General features: G+C 37.5%; 1 protein-coding gene and 1 long non-coding RNA gene across 2 annotated transcripts in view; one reads left to right on the top strand and one right to left on the bottom strand.

Annotated features, from left to right (window-relative positions):
- Positions 1-1,257: 1,257 nt before the first annotated feature.
- LOC116098595 lies at positions 1,258-12,903 on the top strand. Its single transcript, XR_004121885.1, has 3 exons — positions 1,258-1,400; positions 12,058-12,109; positions 12,811-12,903. It is a non-coding gene; the product is annotated as an uncharacterized LOC116098595 (long non-coding RNA).
- Positions 9,137-14,167, bottom strand: part of Mdfic (MyoD family inhibitor domain containing) — a 148,845-nt gene continuing 143,814 nt past the window's right edge. The window contains exon 6 of the transcript XR_004121883.1: positions 9,137-10,303. The gene's annotated coding sequence lies outside the window, so the exon portion shown is untranslated. The remainder of the gene's footprint in view (positions 10,304-14,167) is intronic.

Genomic DNA, 14,167 nt, shown 5'->3' with positions numbered 1-14,167 from the left:
ATGTAGGAAAGGGATGGGGAGTTGACCAGGAGGGATCAAGTGTAGGGAAGATTGAGGGCCAGAACTAAGAGAAAGACTGAAATCCATAAAAGGGAGAGGAATCCCTAGAATGAGTCAGAAAATTAAGACAATGGAAAGTCAAAGGAATCTCTTGGGGAATTCCTAGCTAAGTCTCCAAGCAACAGGGATATGGAACCTGAAGTGGCCACCTCCTGTCGCCATTCTTAAGCTCACAACATTCTTCCTATTGTTTCTTCCATTTTCCCTCTCATTCTGTTTCTTTGATATGCTATCTGCTTTGTATTTTCCTTCTAAATGTCAACCCTTTTCAGAAACATCACAGCTCCATGTAATTTATTGCAAGGCCAACCATGTTTTATTTCACTATATTCACTAGAATATTCACTATATAATTTCAGAAGTACTTTATGCATTTATACATCCTACAAATGTTATTTTCATTATCTCTTGCCTCAGTTTGTGGCTCTGGTATTTTTCTAAGATATATGAAAAATAGCCTATTATCATCTAATTCAGTATTTTCACTCATGAGTGTGTGGATTGTTTGTATAACAAATATCATTTTAGCTACAACTCTAGCACAAATGTGTGCTCGGCTCCTAATCCAATTCTCAATTTCCCCAAATTTTCAAATCACTCACCTCTAAGGTGAAATGCTGGAGTGTCTGTGCCTCCTGTTCTCTTTCATCACCAGTACAGTATGGCATGAAATCACATAATGTCTAGCCTGCTCTTCTATCTTTGACATTTATGAATTCTTTTCCATCTTTATGTGTTTCCTTTGGGGTTTATTTCTATATATTTGCAGTGGACTCAAGGTATTTAATGAATCTCTTGCCAACCATAAGTACACACTTTTGAGTGGTGACTAATTCTTGCTTCGGGGGTAAGCAGAATGCTTTCCCAGTTATCCAGTTGAACCTGAGTGAAAATGTATTTTCTATTAGTAAAACAAAGTTCCAGCATAAGAGGAAGGCAAAGGAATCAACAGCCTATCAATTTAATAGTTCATACGAGTTCAATTTCACCTGTGCTCAATCTCATATTCTCTAGAAGTCAAAGTGTGAGAGAAGACTTTAGCCCTTCATGAACTCATGATATTAACAATAAGGTAGAACAAAGGTGAGGTGAGGAATAACATTAAGGAATACAAAGTGATCTGTTACCATGTCAACCACTGTTTCACTACCATGATCCCACTGAGGAAGTCTCAGCCAGCATCAAGCCCAAGAGCTTTCTCAGAACAGACCTGGGAACCATCCTTGGAACTGAAGAAGATAAGACTTACTTCTTTTCAAGCCCGTACTGTCTCCCAGTTCCCTATGAATTAGGTCTACTGAAAAGGAAGTTAACACTATCTCATGACTGGGCTGTACAAGGTGACTTCACACTTTATTTGGTTTCAGGTGGCAAGAGAAACTGAGTCTGAGAATAGGTGACTGCTCATCCTGACTGCATAGAATTAGAGAGGAGGAAAGTTTTGGCAATCTCATAACCAACAACTCCTTGGCTGTTCCTGAAAAGTTTTGGCAATCTCATAACCAACAACTCCTTGGCTGTTCCTGATGAAATCAGTGATTCAGGAAGAAGAGAAGCTGAAGCAATCAGAGATAATTAATACACACTATATAATGTGAGGTACCTTATAACTAAACATGAACTATTGCTGAATGCTTGTGTTGATGTATACCAGTTATGTTCAGTATTACTTCTCAAGTTTCTTAGCATTTGGGGGGCAATGTATTTGCTATAGTTAAATAGCAGGGTTTATTCTTCAAATAAAAGATTTGTGAGGAGAGACTATAGTGGATACTGATATAGACTACTCATCACCTGGAGAATAACTTTGAAATTTTTATGAATACTTTAGAAAAATGTAAGGTTTTACTCTTCAGCTGCTTTAACATTTAGCTAATAATTATCAGTATGTCAATTTGTAAAATTATTCTAGCTGGTTTATTCTTAATGAGAGATGAACTCTAATTTAGTAGTTGACATTGTTTAATTCCTTTTCAAATTAAAAAGCATTCATTCTCTGCTGGAATGCTGAGCATTTGACATGTCACAATTTCTGTTTACATTTTCTTTTGAAGGAGTTGGCTGATTTTGATGAAATAAAGAAAGCTAATAAAAGGTATCAAGATAAAGTATCAAATTGTTTTATGTGGCTAGGGAGATGGCTCAGTAGGAAAAGGGCTTGTCACGCAAGCCCAAGAACCTAAATTCTACAGGTTTCCATGACTCAGATAGGCTTGACACAGTGATACATATTTCTAATCCCATTGTTCTTATAGTAAGATAAGAGGCAGACCAGGACAGTCCATGAGCACTTGCAAGCCACATAATATGGCATTTGTAGTGGCCAATCACAGACATAAAGAGAAAGGGGGGACAAGTAAAAGGAGAAATTGTCTCAAAATAAATTAGAAGGTGAGATTATTTGAAGTTGCCTGAAGAGGTGGAGGAACAGATAAAGGCACTTGCTGTGACACTGCGAGACTTCAGTTTGATCCAAGGACCCATAGGAGAACTTACTACTGCATGTTATAGTTTTTAGTTCACATAGATACCATGGAATATGTGGTAGTGCATGCACACACACACCATACATACCAAGGAAATAAATAAATACAAATTTAAGAGTAAGTACCAGTTTTTCACATTAAAATGTAACCTTTGATCATGTGAATTATAATTTGTAATCCACATATTTGGTAAGCTAAAATATGATCTTATTGAAATGTTTTAATAGGTAACAATAATAACTCCCTTCTATTTTGAGGAATATTGGTCTGGAAAAGCAAAGACATAATCTCTTTTGACCAATACTATATCACCTTGTACAACCTAGGTAGTTTTACTAATACAGTAAGCATAGGAAATATGCTTCTGTAATAGTTTATTAGTACTCTCAGAAAGTAAATTTTACAAACCAAAGTATACTCTCGGTACACATCTGTAATCATTTGAAGCATGCACATAGGAGGAAATTGCAAGTTTCTTTGTTCAACATTGAAGAGAGCCATAACCTGGATACCCAGTTCAAAATGCACCGGTTTTTGGTTTTGTTATCTAAAGTAGCTACCCCTGGTTTAATGATCATCAAAAAATACTATATGCATCCCAAATTCATGCATAATTTGCATACAGGAAAGCATTTTATGCCAAAGATGTTTACACTTAAGCAATAAAATCCGTACCTCAGCCAAGTTCTGCAGAGCACAGGATATATCCAGAGGTTATTCTGTATGTTTCTTCTCAGAATCTGACTGTACAATGTGACCTTTAGTGAAGGCTGGCATTATGTACAGATATTTTGATATCTCAATTGTATGGAAACACTCTTTAATCATTTGAAAGCAGTGACCTGTCTCAAGTCCTATATGTATAAAACACAAGTTGAATCTTTCAAATCAACGGAGAGGAGGCAGTGGAAGAAGGGGCATTACCTAGCATTATACTAGCTTCATCGAACAACAGTGTCAGAGAGGAGCTATAAGGAACCTTGTGCTGTAATGAAGACTTTTAATAGAGAAGATAAAAATAATGAATAACTTCATTTCTTAAATTTAGATTTCTCTTTTAAAATGTGCTTTTAGCTGAACTCTATTCCATATACCTGAATAATCGTAAATTTCTTCACTTGGCCCTATCTGCCTTCCAGCATCGGCTTTTAGAAAATCTACCAGGACAACTCACATGAAAAATGTATACTCCTACAAAGAAACTTATTTTTTTTAACCAAATGACTTGTTTCACTTGTTAGAAAAGAGAAATAACAGGGTTTTCCTTTTTTTTTTCTTTTTTTAATATTTCTGGTAGCAAGAAGAGGTTTTCAGTCACTCGACAGCTACACCTTATCTCGCTGCAATTCTCTCAGGCAATGCAAACACGTTTTGTGTCCTTTCACAGTGCAGTTCACTTGGAGACAAAGGCAAGAAGAATTTGTTTCACTTGAGCTATTCCCTTTTAACATATGCTTTCCAGCTGACTAAAGTTATCTTTTAAATTGTAACAGTCAAAAGGGCACTGGCCATAACCATGAAAGTTGTTGCAGGGTTTTTTTTTTATTTTTTATTTTTAGCCTTTTAGTGCTTAATAAATCCACAGGAATTTTTGTGTAATTTGTTCATTAATGTAGTATTCGCAGCTTACTCTGTACATTCATAGTCCTACAATTATCTACAAATTAGCTGTATTAAAAGATACCTGATTTTACAATATCATGTTCAAAACTACCTCTTATGAAATATGACCACTGGAGAGAAAAGAACTCTTATGTTGCTATTCTAAATAAGAATATCTCATTGGCCTTGCTGTTAAAAGAACAATAGAAGACTAATTAGCTCAGCTATGTATTAGTCCCAGTGAGGGAACCCTAAAGCCCACAGTAATTTTGACACAGATGTATGCCACTTGATACCTTTATTATATGCTAATGATATTTGACCAGGAACCATAATAAAAACTTTTTGAAAAAAATCAATTAGAACATTTTAGTTTTATGAAAAATGCATGCTTTATGTTCACTCTAAATCTTCCTATTTTTCTAATCTAATTATGCCCTGTGTGTCTCTATTTTATGCATCTATCAGACATACTTGATCTTTAAGTGACCATTTGTGATGTATAAAAGGATATAGAAATACAGATGATCAGCTAACAAAAAAATAAGCTTTTGCTTAGTTTTTAAAGATATATCATATTTTCCCTATCTTGAAAAGAATTTCATCAAGGATACACATGTATTGAGTGAATTAAAGAAGGGAGGTTTTGTTGTTTGGTGGTGATGGTGATGACATGGTGATGGTGGTGATGACATTGGTGATAATGGTGATGGCATGGTGATGGTAGTGATGGCATTGGTGATAATGGTGATGGCATGGTGATGGTGGTGATGGCTTGGTGATGGTGATGATAGCATTGGTGATGAGGGTGATGGCATTGGTGATGGTGGTGATGGCATTGGTGGTGGTGATGATGGCATGGTGATGGTGGTGATGGCATTGGTGATAATGGTGATGGCATTGGTGATGGTGGTGATGGCATTGGTGATGGTGGTGATGGCATTGGTGATGGTGGTGATGGCATGTGGTGGTGGTAGTGTTGTTGCTGGTGCTGGTATTTAGTTTTAACCCAGATAAGAAATTCAGGATAAACCTTTAGACTTATCAAGTATGTATCTGGATCCATATTTGTTGTGATTAATCAACAGTTTTCTCTGATTGTTTCCCACTTTTGTTTATTTTGCTAACTAAATATTCTTTTTCGGTCAGAGTCTATCTGTCAGTGAATATTTTATATTGCATTGAGTACCCAGCTTTTGTAACACTTATAGAATGTCTTTATTCTTGAAGAAAGGAAGAAAAATGACAAGTTCTGAGTTGTGAGGAACTAACTACATAGAAGATATTGTTTTCAGAAACTTTCCCCATGTGCCTTGTGCAATTATATATGAAGCAAAAATTCTGTATGGCTAATGGAAAATGACAACTGGTTACAGAGATGCATAATCTTCAATCCCAGCTTTATCTTGAAAGTACCTAAGCAGTTTCATAAAATACCATTGCCTGGGTTTAACACTGAGCAATTCTCTTATAATAGTTTTATACAGGCAGGGCACTATGATGTTTAAAGTCTCTCTGTGTAACCCTGATTTTGAGCTAATATGAGAATCTCTGTTCTACACAATGGTCTCATGGTAACTTCAATGAAGGAAAGAGATGTCAGAGCAGCTGGCTCACAATTCAAGCTTATGATAATACAGAGGATAACCTAAAGCCAATTTTATGTAATACACACACTCCTTCCAGTTCTGCTTGACATACTTCAATGCAATCAGATGCAAAGAAATATCCTGAAATGGTTTCCTTTGTTCTTGTTTTCATTAGTTAATATAACAGATTATTAAATCAGTAACAATGCACTATAAAGTTAAGAAGCGTGTGGATGGAGATCTACTTATTCTGACACAGTCTATATTATTTTTTTTCTGGAGTATCATCATCTCAGAAAATATAGACATGAGAGCTGGGAAGATGACTCAGCCAATAAAGGACCTGCTATGGAAGTGAAAATTTTCAAGTTCCTATTGCTCTCCCCCATCATGTGCCTGCAATCCCAGGGATGGGGAGGTGGACACAAGGAGATCTTTGATCTTGGCAGTCCAGCCACCATTTCTGGATAATCTCCCACTTTAATAAGAGCCCTTGTTTCAAAAAATAATGGGGATACCTTTCAAGGAACTAAACCCATGTTTTTTCTCTGTTCTACACAAGAACATGTACACACACACACACACACACACACACACACACACACACACACACACAAATCAATGTAGTTAAGAAAAAGGTGCCAAAATGTTCATATGTTTGCCTACTGCTTATTGTTGACTTGAGCATTCTACCAGCTTTACTTTTTTTATTAGATATTTTCTTTATTTACATTTCCAATGATATTCCCTTTCCCAGTTTTCCCTTGGGGGGGAACCTGTTCCCTCTCCCCTCCCCTGCTCACCAACCCATCCTCTCCTGCTTCCTGGCCTTGGCATTCCCCTACACTGGGGCATAGAACCTTCAGAGGACCAAAGGCCTCTCTGGAGAATGTCATCCTGAGTGAGGTAACCCAATTGCAAAAGAACACACATGGTATGCACTCACTGATAAGTGGATATTAGCCCAGAAGCTCAGAATACCCAAAATACAATCTACAAACCACAAGAAACGCCACAAGAAGGAAGACTGAAGTGTGGATACTTCAATCCTTCTTAAACAAAATACCCATGGAAGGAGTTGCAGAGACAAACTATGGAGCAGAGACTGAAGGAAGGACAATCCAGAGACTGTTCCACCTCCCATATTCAACCATCAAATCCAGATACTATTGTGTATGCCAGCAAGTGCTAGCTGACAGGAGCCTGATATAGCTGTCTCTTGAGAGGCTCTGACAGCGCCAGACTAACACAGAAGTAGAGGCTCACAGCCATCCATTGGACTAAGCACTGGGTCCCCAGTGAAGGAGTTAGAGAAAGGACCCAAGGAGCTGAAGGAGTTTCCAGCCCCTTAGGACAGACAACAATATGAACTAACTAGTACCCTCAGAGCTCCCAGGGACTAAACCACCAACCAAAGAGTAAACATGGTGGGACTCATGGCTCCAGCTGCATATATAGCAGAGGATGGCCTAGTCAGTCATCAATGGGAAGAGTCTACCAGCTTTAAAGATTACTTCATTTCTATTTATGCAAACACATTATAATTCATCTCATCATAAATAAAAGGATGAAGCCCTGATTCTATAAGTCAGAAACTCAGCTCTGCTATTCCAGAATATATGTGTTAATAATGTTTGTATGTCTGTGACAAGTACCAAAAGACACACTATAGAAGGAGAGATTTTTCATTCAGGTTCATGGTATGAGTTAGGTTCAGTTTCACCCATTACTTTGGGCCTACAGTGAGTCTGAACATCAAAATGGGCAACATGTGGACAACAAATTAGCTCAAGTGGTAGTGAGTGGAAAACAGAGTCAGAAAGAATGGGCAGGAACCAAAACTATCCTTCAGGTTTACCTGGGTATGTCTCTCCCATATAAGAACCTGAATTTTACCTCCATTAAACTGATCCACCTGCTAACGTTTCCTCCATCTCCCAATAATAACACAGGTTCTTAATCCATCCCTGGGTTAATCCATTGACTATTTCAGACTTTTTGTGATACAATCACCTCTCAGAAACAAAATCACTAACAGATGAAAATTACTTCTCTAAATTTGGCAGTAAACAGACCCCATAATTATCTTTCACATTAAGACTTGTTGCATACACTGAGCACCTAGCAGTACAAGAAGGTATTTAATGGTAAGATTCTTAGACACGAGTTTAACTTACACAATCTTTCCTACATTTATCTTATTAATCATTCATATTGTTAGTAAACCTTGAGACTTTTTTCAATCTTTATGTTAGAATTGTTGACACATCTAAGAATAAAGAAAGACATTTAAATTCTGATGCTAAAAATGTTGAGAGAATGATATAAAGTGCACGAGAAAATGATGAGGGAGAGAAGGAGAACTGAAACATTGTTTAATCTAGATCATACCATTTATTGATTTGTGAAAATGAAATTTTTTGTACATAATTGTTTTGTCATCTGCAGATGGGAAAGATTTCCTGTTTGGCATTGTCACTATAAGAATTAGACACTGTACCAGTGGAATGGATTCTAAAATACAGCCACCATAATAACAATTATTCCTAAAAATAAAAATGATCTTCAGTGCATCTCCAAAAGCATACAATGAAAATCCCATCTTAGGAGCAATGCGTGGACAGCATCTGCTCCTCCATTTTATAATGAACCTTATTTATGAAGTCTGAAACTTCCCACTAGGAGTGAGGTGGTGGGAGAAACGGCGATTGCTGCTTTGGCAGCAAATACACTCACAAAACATTGCCTCAGCCAAGAGTACTTCCCAAAAAAAGAGAGAAAGCTAAAGCTAACAAGATTCCTTTCCTTTTTTCTTTCTTTCTTTCTTTTTTTTTTAAAATCTATTTTAACCTAATTTTTAAAATACTTATATTTCACAGTAGGATTGCTTCAGTTTCAACAGCTCTTTATATGCAACTGCCAGACAGGTTAAGAGTTTAGAGCACAGTTATTATGACATGATTTTTTGACAAGGGCAATCAGCTATTGTTAGTGAATGAAAATGGAAACGATTGGATTGGTCAAACAAAAGCACTCTAGGCTGGGAATGCAATTGAGAAAAGGCAACAGTCAAAACACTGCCAAGGTGATTCATGATGCTGGAATGTCATCTGGAGTGGGTCAGAAGAAATCTTAGAGTGGTGTCATGGTTTACAACTCAACTTCAATTTTAGATCCTGATAATCTACAAGTTAATGGAACATCTATAAATGAGGTCACACTAGTGATGGTAAAACGTTTATCAATTAGAACAGGAAATATAGGAAAAACCAAATGAAGGTCCTTTTTCAAATTCTCTCTTGTCAAAGGGAAATAACATTTACATATATTGTCATGCAATAGGTTTTATTTTTAATGCTTTATGTTTGATACTCTGAGGCTTTTTTTTGTCGTGTGTGTGTGTGTGTGTGTGTGTGTGTGTGTCTCACAATTGCTATAAAAGCAAGTGTGATATATATGATTGATTTTTCTGGAGATATGGAAAATGTAACAGTGTATAATGTAACCACAACATTTAAAGAAGCCAGAAAGCCCATCAACTAATAATTCTATTCCAAAAATAGGTAGTTTGTCAAGAAAAGATTATAGAAGTGGTTGCCTAAAGGATCTATGATAATAGGGTACAGTAGAAGCCAACACTACTTAGCTCTATCATGTTAGAATTACTATTGAGTTACTTATGACTTTGTAAACATTAGATCCCAAGATCAAAAGAGCTTCATCTAACTGGTTTGTAGCAAGCTGCTCTGAAAGACCAATCATTCATTTACTTATCTGTCAAGTGTATATTAAATGCTTTGTAAACAACAAACCCATGGCTATACAACAAGGGAACCAAGTGGGTGTTTTCCAAAAGATATATTATACATAAATCATGGCTTAGAACTATAACAACAGTCAATTTCCTTTGTGCCCCTGCTTCTCAATATTTGGTCCTTCTTTCCACAAAATATGGAAATAGTTGCAAATAGACTCTAATGAATGAAGGATCATATTTTTCAGGAGCTCAGAGTATTGGGATGTAGAAAAGTTTCAGATTAGCATGTTGGAAGTAAATGCTTTGTGCTGAGAACAATATGCCCTCTTTGTGCATAGGAGAAGAGAAAGCCATAACTGCTACAAACAGGTAGATTCAAAACAAAACAGTTCAAAAAGGACCAGTACAGATGTTGCTTGCAACTCCAACCAAGACACCTGGGGGCTGGGGTAAGAAGGCACAGCTCCAGGAGTCAGGCAAGTGGCCAAAGCAGACTCATTTGTTGCAGGAGCTGGGCAAACATTTATAACTCCCTCATAGCATCTCATTGGCTCTCAAGTAGCCAGATGTGGTGCTGTCTCTTTCTCATTGGCTTGCTCTCTGGCCTGATCCAGAGTCAGTGATCCCTAGCCATACCAGGAGACTCCAGTTTGGCTCAGGAAGAAAGTATCAGCTGTGCATATGCCAGGACTGCAGCTGGGCTTGTTCATGGTTGTGTCACATTTCATCTGGAACAGTAAGAAACAAAATGCTCTTTCTAATACCATATACTCATTGCCTCTGAGCTGAAACATGGATCTTCTCACTTCCTGTATAAATATGAAAATAGGAGTTTATTATATTTTTTAATGCCTGGTCATCTTATTTATTTATTTACTTACTTATGAGTACACTGTATCTGTCTACAGTTACATCAGAATATAGAATTAGATGCCATTGCAGATGGTTGTGAGTCATCATGTGGTTGCTGGGAATTGAGCTCAGGACCTCTGGAAGAGCAGTCAATGATCTTAACCATTGAGCCATCTCTCTCTAGCCCTTATTATTATATCTTGACAAGGTTTTGGTGAGTTTTAAAAACAAACATGAGAATAAAATAAAGAGAATTTTGGATAGATATTCTACATCAGGATCAATAGCTTTGAGGATTACAGCCTAAGATAGGGGCTAAGAGAGGGAGGAAGTAGAGGGTAGTGAAGATAGAAGGATCAGTAGCAGTCTACTGTTCTAGACTCTGAGTCATATGCTTCTACAGCATGGTCATGGGATGAAATTGGTATGCTTTCTTAATAAGGAACAAGAAATTCTAATGACTAAAGCTCAAGTTGAAATAGTCTGCTTGGCATGCTGAAAATTTTTCAAAGAATTCAAAGAATTTTTCAAAGTTAAAAATTCAGGCTAAAAAGCACATATTAAAGTGGGAGCTGTGAAAGAACAACTTCTATCCTAATGTGCTTTTTAAACTGAGGGACTCATCTTTGTTTACAAGGCTCCACAATGTCTTCCTGGAACAGGCGATTTAGAGTGACATGGTAGAAGAATGTGAATGGACTAGCATTCAAATGTTCTACCAGTTAAAATTTTCTTAAGAAATGGGCAAATAACACAGCAAAGCCCATGGTTGTGCAAGTTGAACAGGCTGCATTCTGCACAAACATCCAAGCCACAGTGCATACAGAGGAAACTCAAGTCACTGTTCCACCATGCTCTTCCTATCATGACACAAGGTTATAGACAATCAGACCAGGTACCCGCTTCTTATTTGTTCAAAGGCACATCTGGCACAAAGCAAATTCTTGAGCGCTGGGCAGTGGTGGCGCACACCTTTAATCCCAGCACTTGGGAGGCACAGGCAGGTAGATTTCTGAGTTTGAGGCCAACCTAGTCTACAGAGTGAGTTCCAGGACAGCCAGGGCTACACAGAGAAACCCTGTCTCAGAAAACAAAACAAATGAACAAACAAACAAGAATGCAAATCCTTGAGCAAGTTTCAACAACCTGTACTGTAATTTACTGTGGAAGGATTTATTGTTCTAGCCCAACCTTTCATTAAAATAGTTATATCAATTATAGATTTTTGTCACCCAGCCTTCACCATGCAGCTCTGTTAGTTACAACACTGTAGAAAATGAAACAGTGTGATTCATTAGATTCTACCCAAGGTGAAAAAAACCTGATTAGGCTACTGAGATATATCACAATCTAGCCCATCAGAAGATGTAAAGGTAAGTCATAAGACAGTGGACGAAGGAATGGAGGTGAAGCTCAGTAGCATGGCACTTGCTTAGAATGGGGAGGGCCCTGTGTTTAATGATCAGTAATATAGAAAGAAAGACAGTGAAGAACAGAAAGAGAGAAGGAAGGAAGAGAAAGGAAAAGAAGAGGTATGGGAATTGGGAGAGAAGACAAGGTCACAGGAGGGAGTGGCAGGGAAGAGACTGAAGAGGGAAGGAAGGGAGGAAGGAAAAGATGGGAGAAAGAGGGAGAGAGAAGAGATGGGGCAGAGAAGGACTGTGAGAGAAATGAAGTTCAAAGTCTTACCTAAGATTGTTTCCTCTGACAGTGGAGATGGACAGAATTTTAAAAGGAGAAAACACCAAGCAGTACACACAATGGTGAGTGAGGGATCAGTGAAAGCTTGAAGCTCTAGCGGCTTTGAGGGATACTAGAGACATTTCAAGTAGAATGAATAAATTCAATCACGAGTGTTCCAGAAAGATAAGAAGGAGATCTTGGAGACTTCATGCCATTCAGGCCTACCTGTTCCAGCTACTTTAATTGGAGTAGCTACCTTATACAATCAACTGAAGAAGAGACCAGTGAAAAGCTTGGCCACAATAAAAGGCGTCTCAACATGGATAATTGAAAATGAAACATATAACTAATTCAAGGTGTTTCTGGCATACTTCACTCACATTGCACTGTCACCTTGATTCTGATGTACAACACATGAACTTCCCACTGGGTGCTACTACACATGCAACACCCCAAATAAAACACCTCAAAACAGATTCCTGACCAGTATTACAAATTACTGTATTTGTGTTCTATGTAAACATTTCCTATGTTTATAGAAACATAATATATAATATATATAAGTATAGAAATCATGAATTTGGAAGGGAATGGGAGTACATGGGGGGAACTGAAGGAAGGAGGAAGAGGTGTAAAAAATGATATAAAAAGTATTAGTGTATGAGTTTCAAAACACTCCAACTTAATTAAAGAAAATTAATGCACAAATTGCTTAAGATAAGAGGATAAGTAGCTACATTAGGGATTGCAGACCTCTAATACATGTTATTATTCTCTCTAGAAACAGAAGTAGTTGAACAGAATAATTTAAGAAGCATTGTGAAAAGAACTATTGCCAAGTTTTGGAGGTCTCTTAACACCACTTCAACAGACAGTAAATTCAACAAACAATAAATAACTATAAAAAAATTTAAAGAGTTAAATGAAATTATTAGACCTAATAGAATTTACGTGAATTTAGCATCTTCGTATGTGTATACACATGTCTGTAAGTGTGTGTCAGCTGAACATATGTAGTCAGAAGACAAGTCTCAGGATTTGGCTTTCTCCCTCCACCATGCATGACCATGGGATGGAACTTGGATCATCATGCTTAGAAATAAAGTGGGCTGCCATTGCCTGGCCCTATTTATATTTATATTTTAATGGGTTTATTTTAATTTCCATCTTGCTTGCTCTAAGGACGATAGTAAGGTTCTCTTCATATCTGTTCCAAACACTGGAGTACTGGAATAAAATAGTTTAGTGACCTTGCTGATTGTTTTTTTTTTTTTCCTGATTGGCAGATTCTCTAGATTTCTGTCTAATTAAATCAGAGACCTGTGCTTGAAAGTAACACATAAACTCCAAATATTTCTCCCAGAGTGTGAAAAGTTAAAACTGGCTGAGGGAGCTGGTATTGTCGAGTTGGATGTTATGAGAGCTGCATGAGCAAGAAGTGTTTGCACACTTAAGAGGCCCTGAGAATGGGTGGTCCAAACTCCCCTGGAAAGATCTGAGAGTAGAGTTATAGGCCAACTGTGGGTTCAGTGGAATGTACACCATTTACAATTTAAATATAAATGCAACTTGAATTTCATATCTGCTTCTGTATTTAGAAAAGTTACCAAATTGGTGGTCTGTACTCATTCAAACAGACAAAAAATTAAAATGCTATCTAGCTTTCTTTTATTGATTGGATGAAATTAAAAATCCATACCTGCTTCAGGAAGTCAAGTAAAGTTTATAGCTGCTTCTACAATCGTGAAATAGGCTGCCCTCCACCACCTTCATCATTCACATGTACTTTCTTAGGATTCAGGGATATGCTAAGGAACATGGGCTAGGCTTGAAATGATTCTCCTTCTCTTCCCCAAAATGATTACATTTTGTGGGGCTAAAGAAATGGCTCAGTGGTTAAGGGCACTTTGCAGAGGATCCGAGTTCAAAGCCTAACAGTTCTGGTGCCTCATAACTATCTGTTACTCCAGGTCCAGGGCATATAAAGCCCTCTCTGGACTCTCTGGATTGTGGTACTCATGTACATATACCCTAAGGTAGGCACACATCATCATCATCTTCTTCCTCTTTCTGCTTCTCCTTCTCCTCCTCTCTTCCTCCTTCTCCTCTCCTCCTCCTCCTCCTCCCCCTCTCTTCCT

Source organism: Mastomys coucha, unplaced genomic scaffold, assembly GCF_008632895.1.
Source record: "Mastomys coucha isolate ucsf_1 unplaced genomic scaffold, UCSF_Mcou_1 pScaffold20, whole genome shotgun sequence".
Taxonomy (NCBI): domain Eukaryota; kingdom Metazoa; phylum Chordata; class Mammalia; order Rodentia; family Muridae; genus Mastomys; species Mastomys coucha.
This window is presented reverse-complemented; position numbering and strand designations above follow the sequence as displayed.